We start from the raw sequence: 14,152 nt of genomic DNA, 5'->3' as shown, positions 1-14,152 counted from the left end.
GCCACAGGATCTGAAATACTAAAACAATTTTGAAATAAAAATAAAGTGGGAGGAATCATTCTACCTGATGTTAACGCTTATAGCTATAGTAGTCAAGAGAGAAAAATCCTGGCAGAAGAGCAGACATATAAATCACTGGAACTAGAATAGAGAAGTCAGAAACAGATTTATACAATATGTCCAGCTGATTCTTTTTTTTTTTTTTTTTTTTTTTTTTTTTTTTTTGAGACGGAGTCTGCTCTGTCGCCCAGGCTGGAGTGCAGTGGCCGGATCTCAGCTCACTGCAAGCTCCACCTCCCGGGTTTACGCCATTCTCCTGCCTCAGCCTCCCAAGTAGCTGGGACTACAGGCGCCCGCCACCTCGCCCGGCTAGTTTTTTGTATTTTTTTTTAGTAGAGACGGGGTTTCACTGTGTTAGCCAGGATGGTCTCAATCTCCTGACCTCGTGATCCGCCCGTCTCGGCCTCCCAAAGTGCTGGGATTACAGGCTTGAGCCACCGCGCCCGGCCTCTCCAGCTGATTCTTTAGTTTTTATTATTTTCTTAAAAAATAAGAGCATTATTGAAATATACAATATACCATAAAACTCTTTTAAATAGTGAAAAATTATGTTTTGTAGAATATTCATATGATGACATACCACCAGTACTATCCCTTTTTAGAATATTTTCATAATCCTCAAGGAAAACTCCATATCCATTAGTTGTCATTCTTCATCTTTTCCTCCCCTCAACCCCTAGCAACTCTAACCTACTTTATGTCTCTAAGGATTTGCTCATTCTGGACATTTCATATAAATGAAATCAACCAATACATAGTATTTTGTGGCTGGGTTCTTTCACTTAGGACAGTATTTTCAAGGTTTGTCCTTGTTGTAGCGTGTGTCAGTACTTCATTCATTTTATTGCTAAAATTATACCACTGTGTAGACATACCATATTTTTTTTATCCATTCATTACTATGGATTGCTTCCATTTTTGGTGTTCTTTTTTTCATGCTGGAGCATATAATTTTTTGTGTCTATCATTAACATTTCTGTACAAATTTTTATGTAAACCTTTTTATGTGTTTTCTTTTTCTTGAGTATATACTTATGAATAAAATTGCTAGGCCATATGGTATCACACTATGTTTAACACTTTTGAGGAATTGCCAAGCTGTTTTCCAAAGTGGTTGCGCCATTTTATAATCCCACTAGCAATGAATGAAAGTTTTAATTTCTTCGTATCCTTGTCAGTACTTATTATTATCTGTTTTTATTTTATCCATTTAGTGTTTGTGAAGTAATATCATATTGTAGTGTTGATTTGCAGTTTTTCCAGTGATTCATAAGTTAGAACATCTTTTGTGTCTATTAGCCATTGTATATTTTCTTTGAAGAGATGTATTTTCAAATCCTTTGCCTATTTTTAAAAGTGGGTTTTTTTGTTGTTGTTGTTGAGTTGTTCTTTATATTTTGAAGATATAAGTCTCTTACCAAATGATTTGCAAAAATATTCTCACATTTTCTGTGTTGTCCTTATACTTCTTGATGATGTCCTTTGAAGCACAACATTTTAAGATTAAATTTATCATTTTTTTTGTAATTGTGCTTCTTGTGTCACATCTAAGAAAACACTGACTAATCAAAAATCATAAAGATTAGCATTTACCATGTGTTTTCTTCAAAATTTTTTATTGTTACATTTTCAACTTTTACATTTAGGTCTCTCATCCCTTTTGAATTAACTTTTTCATATTGTGTGAAGTAGGAGTCTAACTTTAATTTTTCTTAATGTGGATATCTACCAAATGATTTTTTTTAAAAACAATTGAACTGCTTTAGCGGAACAAACTTTTCAACACATGATGCTGGCTGGAGCAATTGAACATCCATAGACAAAAAGAAATGAATCTCATTCTAAACCTTATATCTTACATAAAAATTAACTCAAAATGGATCATGGACTTACATGTAAAATATGAACTAAAAAACTGGTAGGAAGAAAAGACACAAGAAATATTTGGTATCTAGAGCTGGAAAGGAGTTTTTAGAAGAGAGAAAAGCATATCTGATAAAGAAAGAACATGTTAAACTGGACCTCATTGAAATTACAAACTTTTGCTCTATGGAATAACCTGCTGGGAGCATAAAAGCTATAGACTAAACTAAAATATTTGCAAACCACATATCTGACTAAAGTAATCATGTCTAGGAAGATATACAGAACAATATATATATAACAATTCAATTAGATAATGGGTGGAATACATGGCAGACATTTCACTGATGACAATATGCAGATGGCAAATAAACACTTGAAAAGGTGTTCAATATCACTAGCCATTAGAAAAATATAAATAAAAACCACAATTAGATATCACTATAAACATATCCAAATGGAAAAAAAATAGTAAACCAAGCAAATGCTGGTGAGGATAAATAAAAACTGGATTATACTTTGCTGGGGGAATGTAAAATTGAACATCTACTCTGGAAAATCACTTGGCAATTTCTTATAAAACTAAACATGCAATTTACATAGAGCTCAGAAATTGCTCTTTATTGCATTTACAACAGAGAAATAAAAATTTAGCACTTGCGAAAAATACAGGAATGTTCATAATGGCTTTATTCGTAATAGCCCACAAGTGAAAACAGTCCAGATACCCTTCAATGTGTGAATGGTTAAACATACCATGGTACATACATACCATGGAATTCTACTTAACCATTTAGCCATAAAAAGAACAGACTGTTAAGACCACAGTAACTTTAATAGATTTCAAGGGAATTCTGCTGAGTAAAACAAAATAAAAATATTTAAAGAGCTAAACATTATCACTTGCTATCTATTTATATAACATACATGAAATGAAAAATTATAAAATAGAATAGATTACTGGGTGCCAGGGATTATGGATGGGGGAGGGAAAAGATAAGTAGTGAGTATAGCTACAAAAGCGTAGCAGAGAGGATCTTTATTGAGAAGAGACTATTCTTTATCTTGACCGTGGTGATTGTTACATAAATATACACGTCATAAAATTTCATAGAACTAAATACACACTTGAATGTATATAAGTCTAATAAAGTCTGAATAAGATCAGTGGATTGTAAAAATACCAGTTTTCTGGTTGTGATATCATATTGCTATTATTCAAGATGTTACCACTGGGAGAAATTAGATGAAGAGTATATGAGGTCACTCTATATTATTTCTTACAATTGTATGTGAAACTACATTTTCCTACAAAAAAGTAGTTTAATTAAAAAAAAAATCCCAAACTGGATTTTTTAAATCCTGCCATAGATTATTCCAAAGGTAACAAAAGTTTTTCTATTTCTGGGCATGATTAAAGAGAAGATAAAGAGTGCCTCTATTTCCTCTAAAGACAGAATAAACAATTTTCTTTTTGGTAAGAAGACATGCAAAATACCACTGAAACAAGTCCCACACAGTTTAATCATCTCAGAGCAACCAGTGAAATCTTTCTAAAATGTAATTTAGAGCATATTTGTCTTATGCTGAACAATCCCCGCTGTTTTCCCATTGCAATTGGAATAAAATTCAATTTCTTTGCTATGACATATAAGGTCCTACATAATGTGACTCCCATATATACTTTGATCTCATCTCAACTTATTTTACTCATTTCGTTAGTTATCTATTGCTGTGCAACAAGCTACTTTAAAATTTTGCAACTTAAAAGAATAAACATTTTTTTTATCTGCCATTTCTGCAAAGTAGAAATCCGGGCATAGCTTAGCTGAGTCTTCTGCGTTGTCTCTCACAAGGCTGTAAACACATCAGGCTATACAAAAGTGTTATCTGAAGACTCAGATGGAGAAAAATCCACTTCCAAGCTCACCGACGTGGTCATTAAGAGGATTCAGTTCCATAAGCACTGTTGCACTGAGAGCTTCCATTCCTTGCTGGCTATTGGCAAGAAGCTACCCTCAGTTTCTTGCCACATAGGCCTCTCCAAGATGCCTCTTGTTTCATTAAGGCTAATGAGACAGGGGGAGAGAGAGAATCCACAAGCAAAGCAAAGTCAGCATATTTTTTGACTTAAGTAGAAAAGTGACATCCTCTCAATGTTGCTGTATTTTATTGGTTACAAGATAGTTACTCTAGGGGAAGGCATTACCCTAGGTCCTGAGTAACAACAGGTGGGGTCACCGAGGGCTATATAAGAGCCACCCTATCACACTGGTCTTCTTGCTATTTACTGTATATCTGATCCAAGATTGTTAGAAAGCTGACTCCTTGTCATTTGGTAGGTCAGAGTTAATTGTAGAGAAGACTCAAAGTCTATAGAAGTGAAGTTGGAAATGGAGGTATATTGGGCTGATTGGCAGCTGGTAAGCTACCTGAGTGTGTAGGTGTGTCTGTAGATTCGTAAATTGAGTTAGGCTGGCCCGAAGTGAAGATTACCAAATTCAACACAAGTGTGATAGTGAAAAATTAGAAAAGGAAAGATTGATTAAATATCTTTTATGACTCAGTCACCATGTTTGTTGTTTTGCATAGAAAATATTTTACAAAATTATTTGGATGATATCATGATCCTAATCTTTTAAATAATGAAATCCAAGGCAGAGAGATTAAGTATCTCCAAAGATTACATAGTTGAAAAATAATTCAAATTCCAAGTCTTTCTGACTTTAATAACTGTTCGTTTTCCACTGTCCCACAGTGTCTTCTGAGATGTCAGGTAGGTTGGGAGTCAGAGACTTCTCAGAGGAGCTGGTGGCCCAGGCTCCTGCTTTAGCTGGGCTCTCCTAGTGAGCTTTTTCCAGGATCCAGCGATGCTCTTTTGCATTCTGCTGCTCCCTTATGGCCATGACTGTAATTACAGCTAAGCCTACAGCTCTGGAAGAGGTTTCCAGGGGAGGGAGGCAGGAATCTGAAAGAACGTTGGAGTGTCAGTCAAGAAAATAGAGAATTTGCAAATGAGGAAAAAAGAAGAGAGAGAGAAGAAAAAGGAGAAAAGAGGAGGAGGAGGGGAGTTAGGACACGGAAGAGAAAGAGGAGAAGGAAAATGGTATGGTTTGGCTCTGTGTCTCCACCCACATCTCACCTGCAATTGTTATCCTCATAAATCCCCACGTGTCAAGGGTGGGACCAGGTGGAGGTAATTGGATTACGAGGGTGGTTTTCCCCACGCTAGTTTCGTGATATTCACGTGAGTTCTCAGGTGATCCGATGGTTTTATAAGTGTCTGGCATTTCCCTCTTGCACTCTCACTCTGTTCTGCCACCCAGTGAGGAAGATGCCTGCTTCTCCTTTGCCTTCTACCAAGATTGCAAGTTTCCTGAGGCCTCCCCAGCAAGGTGGAACTGTGAGTCAATTACACCTATTTCCTTTATAAATTCCCAATCTCGGGTATTTCTTCATAGCAGTGTGAGAACAAACTAGTGCAGAGGGGGAGCAAAAGCAGAAGAGGAGAGAGGGAAGAAAAAAAAAAAGATTGTGGTTGGACTGCTCCAGGAATCAGACAAGTTTATCAGAAATAAACTTTCTTCTTCTGGCCTTAGAGAATACATGAAAGTTTGATAGGAAAGCCAAGTATCTGCTAAATAGTGAGAGGATGGCCATGCCTCATAAAAGTATACTCAATAAAGCTTAATGACAAAATAACACCTATAAATATAAAAAAATGAATTTTCATTTTATTTCAGATGCATTATTACATTTCATTAAAAGAAACCTGTGAAATAGGATTCTCATTATCCCTATTTACAGATGGAGAAATTGAGGTTTGGGGAAATTTTGACTTGCCTATAAGGTCACTCAGCTAAAACGTAGCAGACCCCAATAGTACTTCATATCTTTTCATGCCAAACTCTGTCTTTTGCTTTATATAATACTTCTTATGCTTATATCATACTTCTCTATTGCACCTATCTTTCAGTTTTAAAGATTCTCCTAACCTCCAGTTCTCCCTCTAGGAGGTCTTCTGGGTTTCCTAGATCCTTTTTGACTTCAGTTCCTAGTTGCATTATCTTAGTCTTTAAATTACAGGAATTGCTCGTGTATGGTAAATGTTCACATCCAGACCACTAGCTCCATGCTTTTTCCACTCACAGATGATGCATACTTAGAACATTTGAGGTCATATTGCACAGACCTTTTAAAGAGAAATATCAGTGAGTTTTTAAAAATCTATGTCTTGATCTCCTGCAGGTGGTTGTTGGGAGAGGGCATATAATTGAGAGTTAATTGATTGCATGTTTTCCCCACTAGAGTTTCCTTACCATCCTACACTTATATGGGTCTTGAGGAACAAGATTTCCAAGGCCATCGCTGATTCACCAAATTAATACAGAGCAGAGCTAGTAATCACAGCTTGGAGATGAGGGAATGAGAGCACACTGACAGAAGTAAAGGGCAGTTTGGAAGGGAGGACCAGGGCTGCTTCCTCATTGTTTTTCCTGTCTGTCTGCAGTTCATTGTGTTCTTGAAAATGTTACTTTTCCAGTACCTAATGAATGATACATCAAGGCCTGCCATGAAACTGTAGGGAGAAACTTTATGGTATGACTCATGAGCCATGCTGAATTACAGATCTTTTCTCATTAGTCTGATTAAAAACCTAGGCTCATTATGGCTCAGGAAGTGATTTAGTTTCAATGCCTTTTGGTTATGTTCCTTTTTTTATTTTCCAGGAGTGCATATTTTGGCTAAGAATTCATTTTCTATTTTAAATGGTTCTAAATTTCAATTCTTAAAATGTGTGTTCATTATCATATTCAGACCTGTAAATGTTCTTTTTATATTTTAAGAACTATTATTTATAAGCAAAGTGATTTCAATTTTATCTCATGTAATATTTTTCTTCACAAATGAGAGTCTTCAAGAAAGATTTTTGGCATGTTATTTTTTTTGACTTTTTGAAGAAAATATTTTTCCATAATATTGGAGAGAGAATGTTGGCTTTGGAGTTAGAACTAAGATGAATGCATACGTCAGTCGCTTCCTGTAGTCTCATCTTGGACAATTCATTTAAACCTATTAGGTCTCAACTTCTTCATCTTTTAATGAAATTGGAATAATAGTGACTTAATACCATTGATATGAAGATTAAATATGTTAATATATGTAAAGCATGTGAAACAATAGTGGCCCAACAAATGTGAGCCTCCCTTCCTCCCTTTACTAATATGTCAGGGCTTTTTTATTTTAGTGCTAATAAAAAATTCTTCAAAGAGGATGATTAATTAATTTTTAAATATTGCATCTCTGATAGGATTTAAGTGTGTGTTCACATGTCTCTGGGGTCACATGTGCCTCTCTAAATGTTAACTAGGAGTTAATAGCTTAAAACTCTTGGGATTATTTTTCAGAAATTCTGTTACAAAGCAGGCAAATGAGTCAGTCTATATGTTAACTGTTAACAGTTAACACATGTTGGAAGGTGCTTACTGTTATAGCATCTCAATTTAGAAATTCTCAAAACAAACAACTTTATCTTTGAACCTTGGAAACAGCCTGATAATAACTACAATAGTGTTTTCTATCTCTTAATAGCTGGGATTCCATATTAGGTGTATCCAACTGATCAACTGAAGGATATGAAGATTTTGTCTGGCATGTAAACCTGCCCCTTGCCAGTTGTGACTGAGTAGTTGTCCCTCAAACAATAATACATGGTTCTCACTGGAGTGTGGTCAATTTTTGCCCTCCAGGGGCATTTGATAATGTCTGCAGACATTTTTTATTGTAGAAAATGGAGAGGTAGTACCGGCATCATATACAAGAATACTTACTGCTAAATGCCTTATAATGCATAGGATAACCCTTCCTAACAAATAATTGTGTGGTCCAAAATTTCCATTGCACTGCTATTGAGGAACTCTGGCCTGATGAAATCACCATTTTCCTCAAGAATATTCCTTTTTGTATCCTGTTTTTGATGTCATGTAGAAACAGCCAGAGGCTTACAAAATCTGAGGGGTTGTCATGGCTATTGAATAGAGATGTGACCAGCTGTGCTTTCTTTCCATTCAGGACTGATCAAGTAAAAATAGGTCTGAGGTACAAGAAACCTAGTTTGAAATGAGGAAGAGCTTCCTCTGAGTAAGGAAATACAGTGCTATTAACCTTGGTACTGGAATTTTAATGTAGGCCATGTGAATTGCTTCCCTTGTAATATTTCACATTGGAGGTCATTATAGCTTCCTATATCCCAAGTTAGTCACAATCAGATAAATTATTTAAATGGCGAAAGAGCCTGGTGTGGATTCTGTAAACTTTTATTACCTGATGCTTCTTGTGAACCCTACCATCTTAACTCTTGGGCTTCCCAAAAAGTACCATTTCATCATCATTACAAAATTCTAGATTAAATGCATTTTTTTCTTTTCTTTTTTCTTTTTTTGAAAGAGGGTCTCTCTCTGTCACCCAGGTTGGAGTGTAGTGGTACAATCATGGCCTGCAGCTTCCATCCCCTGGGCTCAGCTCAAGCTCTCCTCCCACCTTAACTCCCCCTAACTTCCTGTCTGGCCAAGTAGCTGGGACTACTGAGACTATATAGCTCAAGCAATCCTCCCAAAGTGCTGGCATTACATGCATGAACCGGGCCCAGCCTTTTTTTTTTTTTTTTTTCTTGAAGTAATACTTGATTGTTTTTCTCCCAGCATAAGTTTTTATCACCTATATTATTGCCAAACTTTCTGTATCCATGGAAGTCTACAGAAGGCTCCTAAACAGAAGGATAAAAGGATACAGGTATGTTTGGTGCATAGAAAATATTTCTGAAACTTTGCTATTGTTTTGATTGTTATCAAATTCATAATGAGAGGAAACAAGTGGAATGGGGTACAGTTGGATAAATATTCATAGAAACTTGGGCCTAAAATCATCAAAGTGGAAAGTTTTAATTATTTTAATGGTTATGGTTGATTATTTCCCTTCATCTTCACAATTTTAGATCACCCTTAACTTATAAAGAGCTTATTTTATAACACCTATAATTCCATGGCCTAATACACTCTAATCTTAAGTATTGGTTTTCAAAAATATTGTTTTCCAAACAATGTTTACAAATCATTGTTATCAATGATTTTTGTTAATTAACTACCTCAGAGACTCTAAACACTTATGCCTTTAAAAATCCACCTATAAATCAAAAGGGCATTGCTATTACCTTCTCATATTCAATTATTATGCTTCCTTTATGTGAGTTATCTCACTAATCAGAGTATTAAGTTTAGGGGAACATAGAGGCTAATTTCACAGGTTAATGAAACTTTTCACTGTGTGGAAGTATTAAACTTCAGTTTGAGGATACTCCTTAACTATTAGTGGATGTTTAAATTGTAAAATCTTTATGAAAGAAATTTGAAAAAATTATGCCAACATTTAAGACAGGCATTTCTTTGATTCAGCTATGCCATTAGTAGAAATATACATAAATACTGAAAAAGTACGCATAAATGGGTCTGCAAGAGGCATTCTTTACAATTGAAATTAAGCTAAACATACATCAATTAAGCACTAGAACAAATTGTAACACATCTATATAATGACAGTCTAAATGGGCATCAAAAGGATAAGATGATTTCTATGTATTGGCATTGAAATTTCTTCACATCATATTATATAGAAAAAGACTGCCCAAATAATATGGTTTCACTCATGTAAAAACTACACACACACACACACCACACAGAGAAAATAAAGATTGGAAGAACAGTCCTTTAAATGGAAATAGTCATTTCTTAGAAGAGGAGCAGGGATTTTGTCAGACTTTTATTCTTTACAGTATATATTTCTGTATTGGTGGAAGTTTTTGCAATGAGTATGAAGTCATTTTATAATAAGGCAAATAATTACAATAGTTCAATTTTGAAAAGGTAAATTAAAAAAATCACAGTGAGACAGAAAATTACCATGACTTACGTTCATTTGCTCAACAAATGTTTAGGAGCACCTGCTATGCATCAGTCACTGTGCTAGCCATCAGTGAAATGCTACTTTTCAAATAGAACTCCCGTGCAGTTTGAAGCGTAGTGGGAGAGATGCATATTGAAGTAACTCATGCCCACCTCATATTATGGTGGCATATAGTGGTCATTTTCTTAACATATTGAAAGTACATGAGTGGTAAACTATACTAGATCACCTCCAGGAAGCCATTCTTAAAAAGTATCCAGAAACAAATGGAGTTTGATATCCATGGAAACAATGCACTTAATGACACATTAAAAATGTGCAACCATTTGGGTACAATCATAATGACAAGAACATAACTTCAAAAATGTACAATTAGAATTTGAATGTTTCTGAAAGTTGCAACTTTTCAAATGAATTAAGTGACCTGTTTAAAGCCCAGAATAAATAGGAGGCTAAAAGCAAGATTTTTGTCAGTGCGTTTCCCTTTGTTCTGGGAGAGGCCTTGTGCCCTGATCATTTGCATTCTATCTACTTGAAAGGTATATTCCAAAAGATGGACACGTTGATTCAACTCCTTTTGCTAATACTAATATTCCATGAATATTAAGCAGCTTTCAGATGATAATTTAGTTTCTTTTATTACTGTATGCTATAGGACAAGAACATGCTGCTCAGCTAACTTGGGCCATCCTCGTAAGATTTACAATTGCATTTAACATAGCATTATTAAATGGGCACAGTTATCTCTTCAGAATGAATCCCTCTGAATCAAAAGATTGATCACTTTTGAACAGACACGACAAAATTGAGGACCAAACTGGAGCTTGGGGAACTCAAGTATTTTCCCTGTAAACTCTTCCTGAATGACAAGATATTACTCCTTAGCCTCCCAATCTGCCTTGAAATTCATGCTACTAGCAACTACATGTTAATAAGCCAATCATCACAGAAGCAAAATATCATGATGCATGTAATCTGTGTTTACAATCCCTGAAAGTCCAGTCAATTATTTTGATTGAAAGTTATGGTTGGAATTCTTCTAGTAGCCAGTTGTTATCAAATAAAGAAATAATTCAAGATAGTCACTAAGAGCACAGTCTGTAGATGTAGATTCCCTTAACATTTGAATCTAGTTCTGCTGCTTACTAGCTGTGAGATAGTGGGCAAAACAATTAATCATTGGAGTTTAGGCTTTACAACTATAAAGGAAAATTTTGACTTTAAATAAATACCGATAGCAATTACGTGAAATAATATATCTTAAGTTCATACCAATAGTGTCTGATGGAGTACGTCTTCCATAAAGATAACTATTACTACTTTTTATTTATTTTATCCTTCAAAGCTCTAAAGTCTTACCTCGAAGAATCTCTAGATAGATTCTGTTTCCCATGTTTACAAATAATCCTCTGCACATGATACTGTTGTTTGTCAACATTGCCAATATTTTACTTATCTGTTTCATGTGTTCTCTGATCAGCCATATTTTCCATGGTGTAAAATAGAGACATCCTCCCCAAACTTGTACAACTGTCACATGTTTTAAATTCTAAATGTTGGCAAATATGCCTGGGACACAAAATGGATGTTTGATACTGATGATGGTAAAAGGAATTTCATGAGTATGTCTTAGGATTATATTCCAATAGCAATTTTAAAAAGGCCAGGGTTTATCACCAAAATGAAGAGAAAGTAAAATCCCTATCAATGCCAGGATGTTTCCTCTTTGATCTACTGCATATCATCCATGCTTGTCTTGAGCTGCATGCCAGCGATATTGCAGGGAAAACCAATGCTTATGAAGATGAACAGGTGCAGTGGCTTATCCCACAGGGAGGGCAAAGATTAATGAAGTGTGTGTGTGTAAATTCTAGGAATACAAGAGGCAACAGTCAGCCTTTTAATAATACCTTAATTAACACTGATATAATGCATTAAATAACCCTCAGCAGCACATTTGAACTTATTTGCTAATCTTATTCCTTACAGCAGCTGTTCAACTATATCCAAAAACATTGTTTTTTTATTGGACTTTTAAAAACCCAGAGCCATATAAAGCAGCCTACAATCTTACCAAGCTTTTTGGCGGATAGTTCATTGTCAGTGAAGACAAAAAGAGCACAAAACATTGGAAGTATAAATATTGAGTTATTGTCTACATCTTAGGTCATGTGAGTTTTTCTGGCATTCCAGCAAATCAGCTTTTATACGGAATTTCCCTGAAAATCCCTGACATTTTACATCTTCTCTCTTGGTTTATGCTATTTGCTAGCCTAGAACAACTTTCACTACTTTCTTTTTTTCATTGTTCAAAAGCTAGGTCAGATTTCACTGTTTCTCCCATATTTGTATATTCTTGTCAGATCAGCTTCGTTTGTGCTTCTCTTACCAATTTACTTCTCTTCTTGCATTGGTCACACTTTTATCTGAAAGATAAAAGATTACAAATAAACAGATTAAAGACTGGAAATCCATAAAAGGTTTATCTGTTTAAATGTATCTAAAAACCCATTAGATTTTTGAGTATTGGTGGTTAAGAATGTGTATTTATCCTTGTATCTATAGAGTCTGGCACAGTGGTTGATTTCTGCAAGCCCTACAATCATATTTGTGATATGAATAAATAAATAATTACAAATTACTAAAACATTTTATTTGAGTCAGTATTCGTTTATATCCTTTAGTTTCAAAAATCCACAAAATTAATTAAAATAATATTTTTAAGAAATATTGCCTATTACCTAAGATAGAAAAATATAATTTAGTACTAAAACTATAGCCTCATATACATAGACAGGGAGTAAGAGTTCCTCCCATTCTGTTTACCATAACAAATCATTCTGACTGCCCAATGGCTATTATTTCTGCTGAATGTCATAACTAGGCAACAATTAAAAAGGAAGGCCAGATGTTAGAAAACAGGGAATTTGCACTCAGCGAATTTTCCAGTTCTCTATGCCTTTAAAAATACTGTTCTTTTTCTAGATCAGCTACTCTATTATTTACAAGCTTAACTTTTCCATTTTTCAAACTCAGCTTTACTGAAGCTTTGAGATAGACCATCTATTACACTGTGTACCTACACCTGTCCAACTATGTGTTAATTTGTTTTATTTAACAGTATGTTTTTCACTATCAATTTTTGGATCACTGGGACCATTATTTTAATCTCTGTATCCCTTCAGAGTGTTTGGAACATAGTAGGTACGCAATACATATTTGATGAATAAAAATTGTTATTTAATCTAAAGAGTGGCTTGTCTTATGACTGTTAGTTTCCATGATGATTGTATTTTAGTAGAAACATTTTCTTGTCAGTGGTAAATATATTTTAAAACATAACTGAATGTATGATAAAAGTTTCCAAAGCTTGGCTTGTGTCCTGGTGCTCCATCTTTCCTATGTCATTCTTGAATTGAACTTATGAGGAGTTTAGTGTTCCGAGCACTATATCACTCTGTATCTTACTTGATTTTCTGGAAAAACCCAATGCAATGTTCATGTCTTTAAAGAATGGATCACCCAAAACAAGAGACACTCTTGGGAAATAAACCTAATAGAGACTTTTATCTAACATTAGTTCTGGAAACCCTTTCACCATGAGGTGACATTTTGTAGTGCAACATTGCTACATCAGGTATGTGGAGATATAAAAAGATAACTCCTTAGACTTTTCAGAGCTCTTTCCTTGGTTTCCAAGAAATATGAACAGTTATGTGATATGATAAATCACAAGCTCTGTGTGATGTTTGTTATTATTTATGGTGGTTGGGTTTGAAAATTTACCATATAAGTCTGACTCACTTCCACATCCGTTGGAGCTGCTTCCACCAGTGAATAGTGCTCTGTTTACAGTTACAGTAAGTTTGTGATGTTGAGTTAATGATTATTTAAACTATTTACTGCCTTGACTCTCTTACTAGAGTCAGAGTTCCTTGATATAGACTTTGTTTCACTCATCTTTGTATTTCCATTTCCTTAATGCATAGTACCAGACAAGCATTAAGTATTTAATAAGTGCTTGTCATTGGAAACTGTTGTTGAGTTCCCAAACACTTCTATACTTTTCTTTTCTACTATCAAGACATGTGTACACACACTCAGAATACTCTGGGCCTACAGGAAATTCTTGAAGACTAAATTACTTAAACTGAATCTCTTTTTTTCTATTACTAATTGCTAATGGTGCCTGCACATTCTATATTACATTTTCTATTTTCTGAATTGTGACTATTGAAGACACCTTTGTTCCTTGGTAGATTCCATGCAG

General features: G+C 34.8%; 1 long non-coding RNA gene across 1 annotated transcript in view; it reads right to left on the bottom strand.

Annotated features, from left to right (window-relative positions):
• Positions 1 to 14,152, bottom strand: part of LOC105471471 (uncharacterized) — a 487,352-nt gene that overhangs the window by 33,221 nt on the left and 439,979 nt on the right. Inside the window, exon 7 of the long non-coding RNA XR_011610730.1 lies at positions 12,272 to 12,308. This is a non-coding gene — a long non-coding RNA (uncharacterized lncRNA). The remainder of the gene's footprint in view (positions 1 to 12,271; positions 12,309 to 14,152) is intronic.

This window comes from Macaca nemestrina, chromosome 12, assembly GCF_043159975.1.
Source record: "Macaca nemestrina isolate mMacNem1 chromosome 12, mMacNem.hap1, whole genome shotgun sequence".
Lineage (NCBI taxonomy): Eukaryota > Metazoa > Chordata > Mammalia > Primates > Cercopithecidae > Macaca > Macaca nemestrina.
This window is presented reverse-complemented; position numbering and strand designations above follow the sequence as displayed.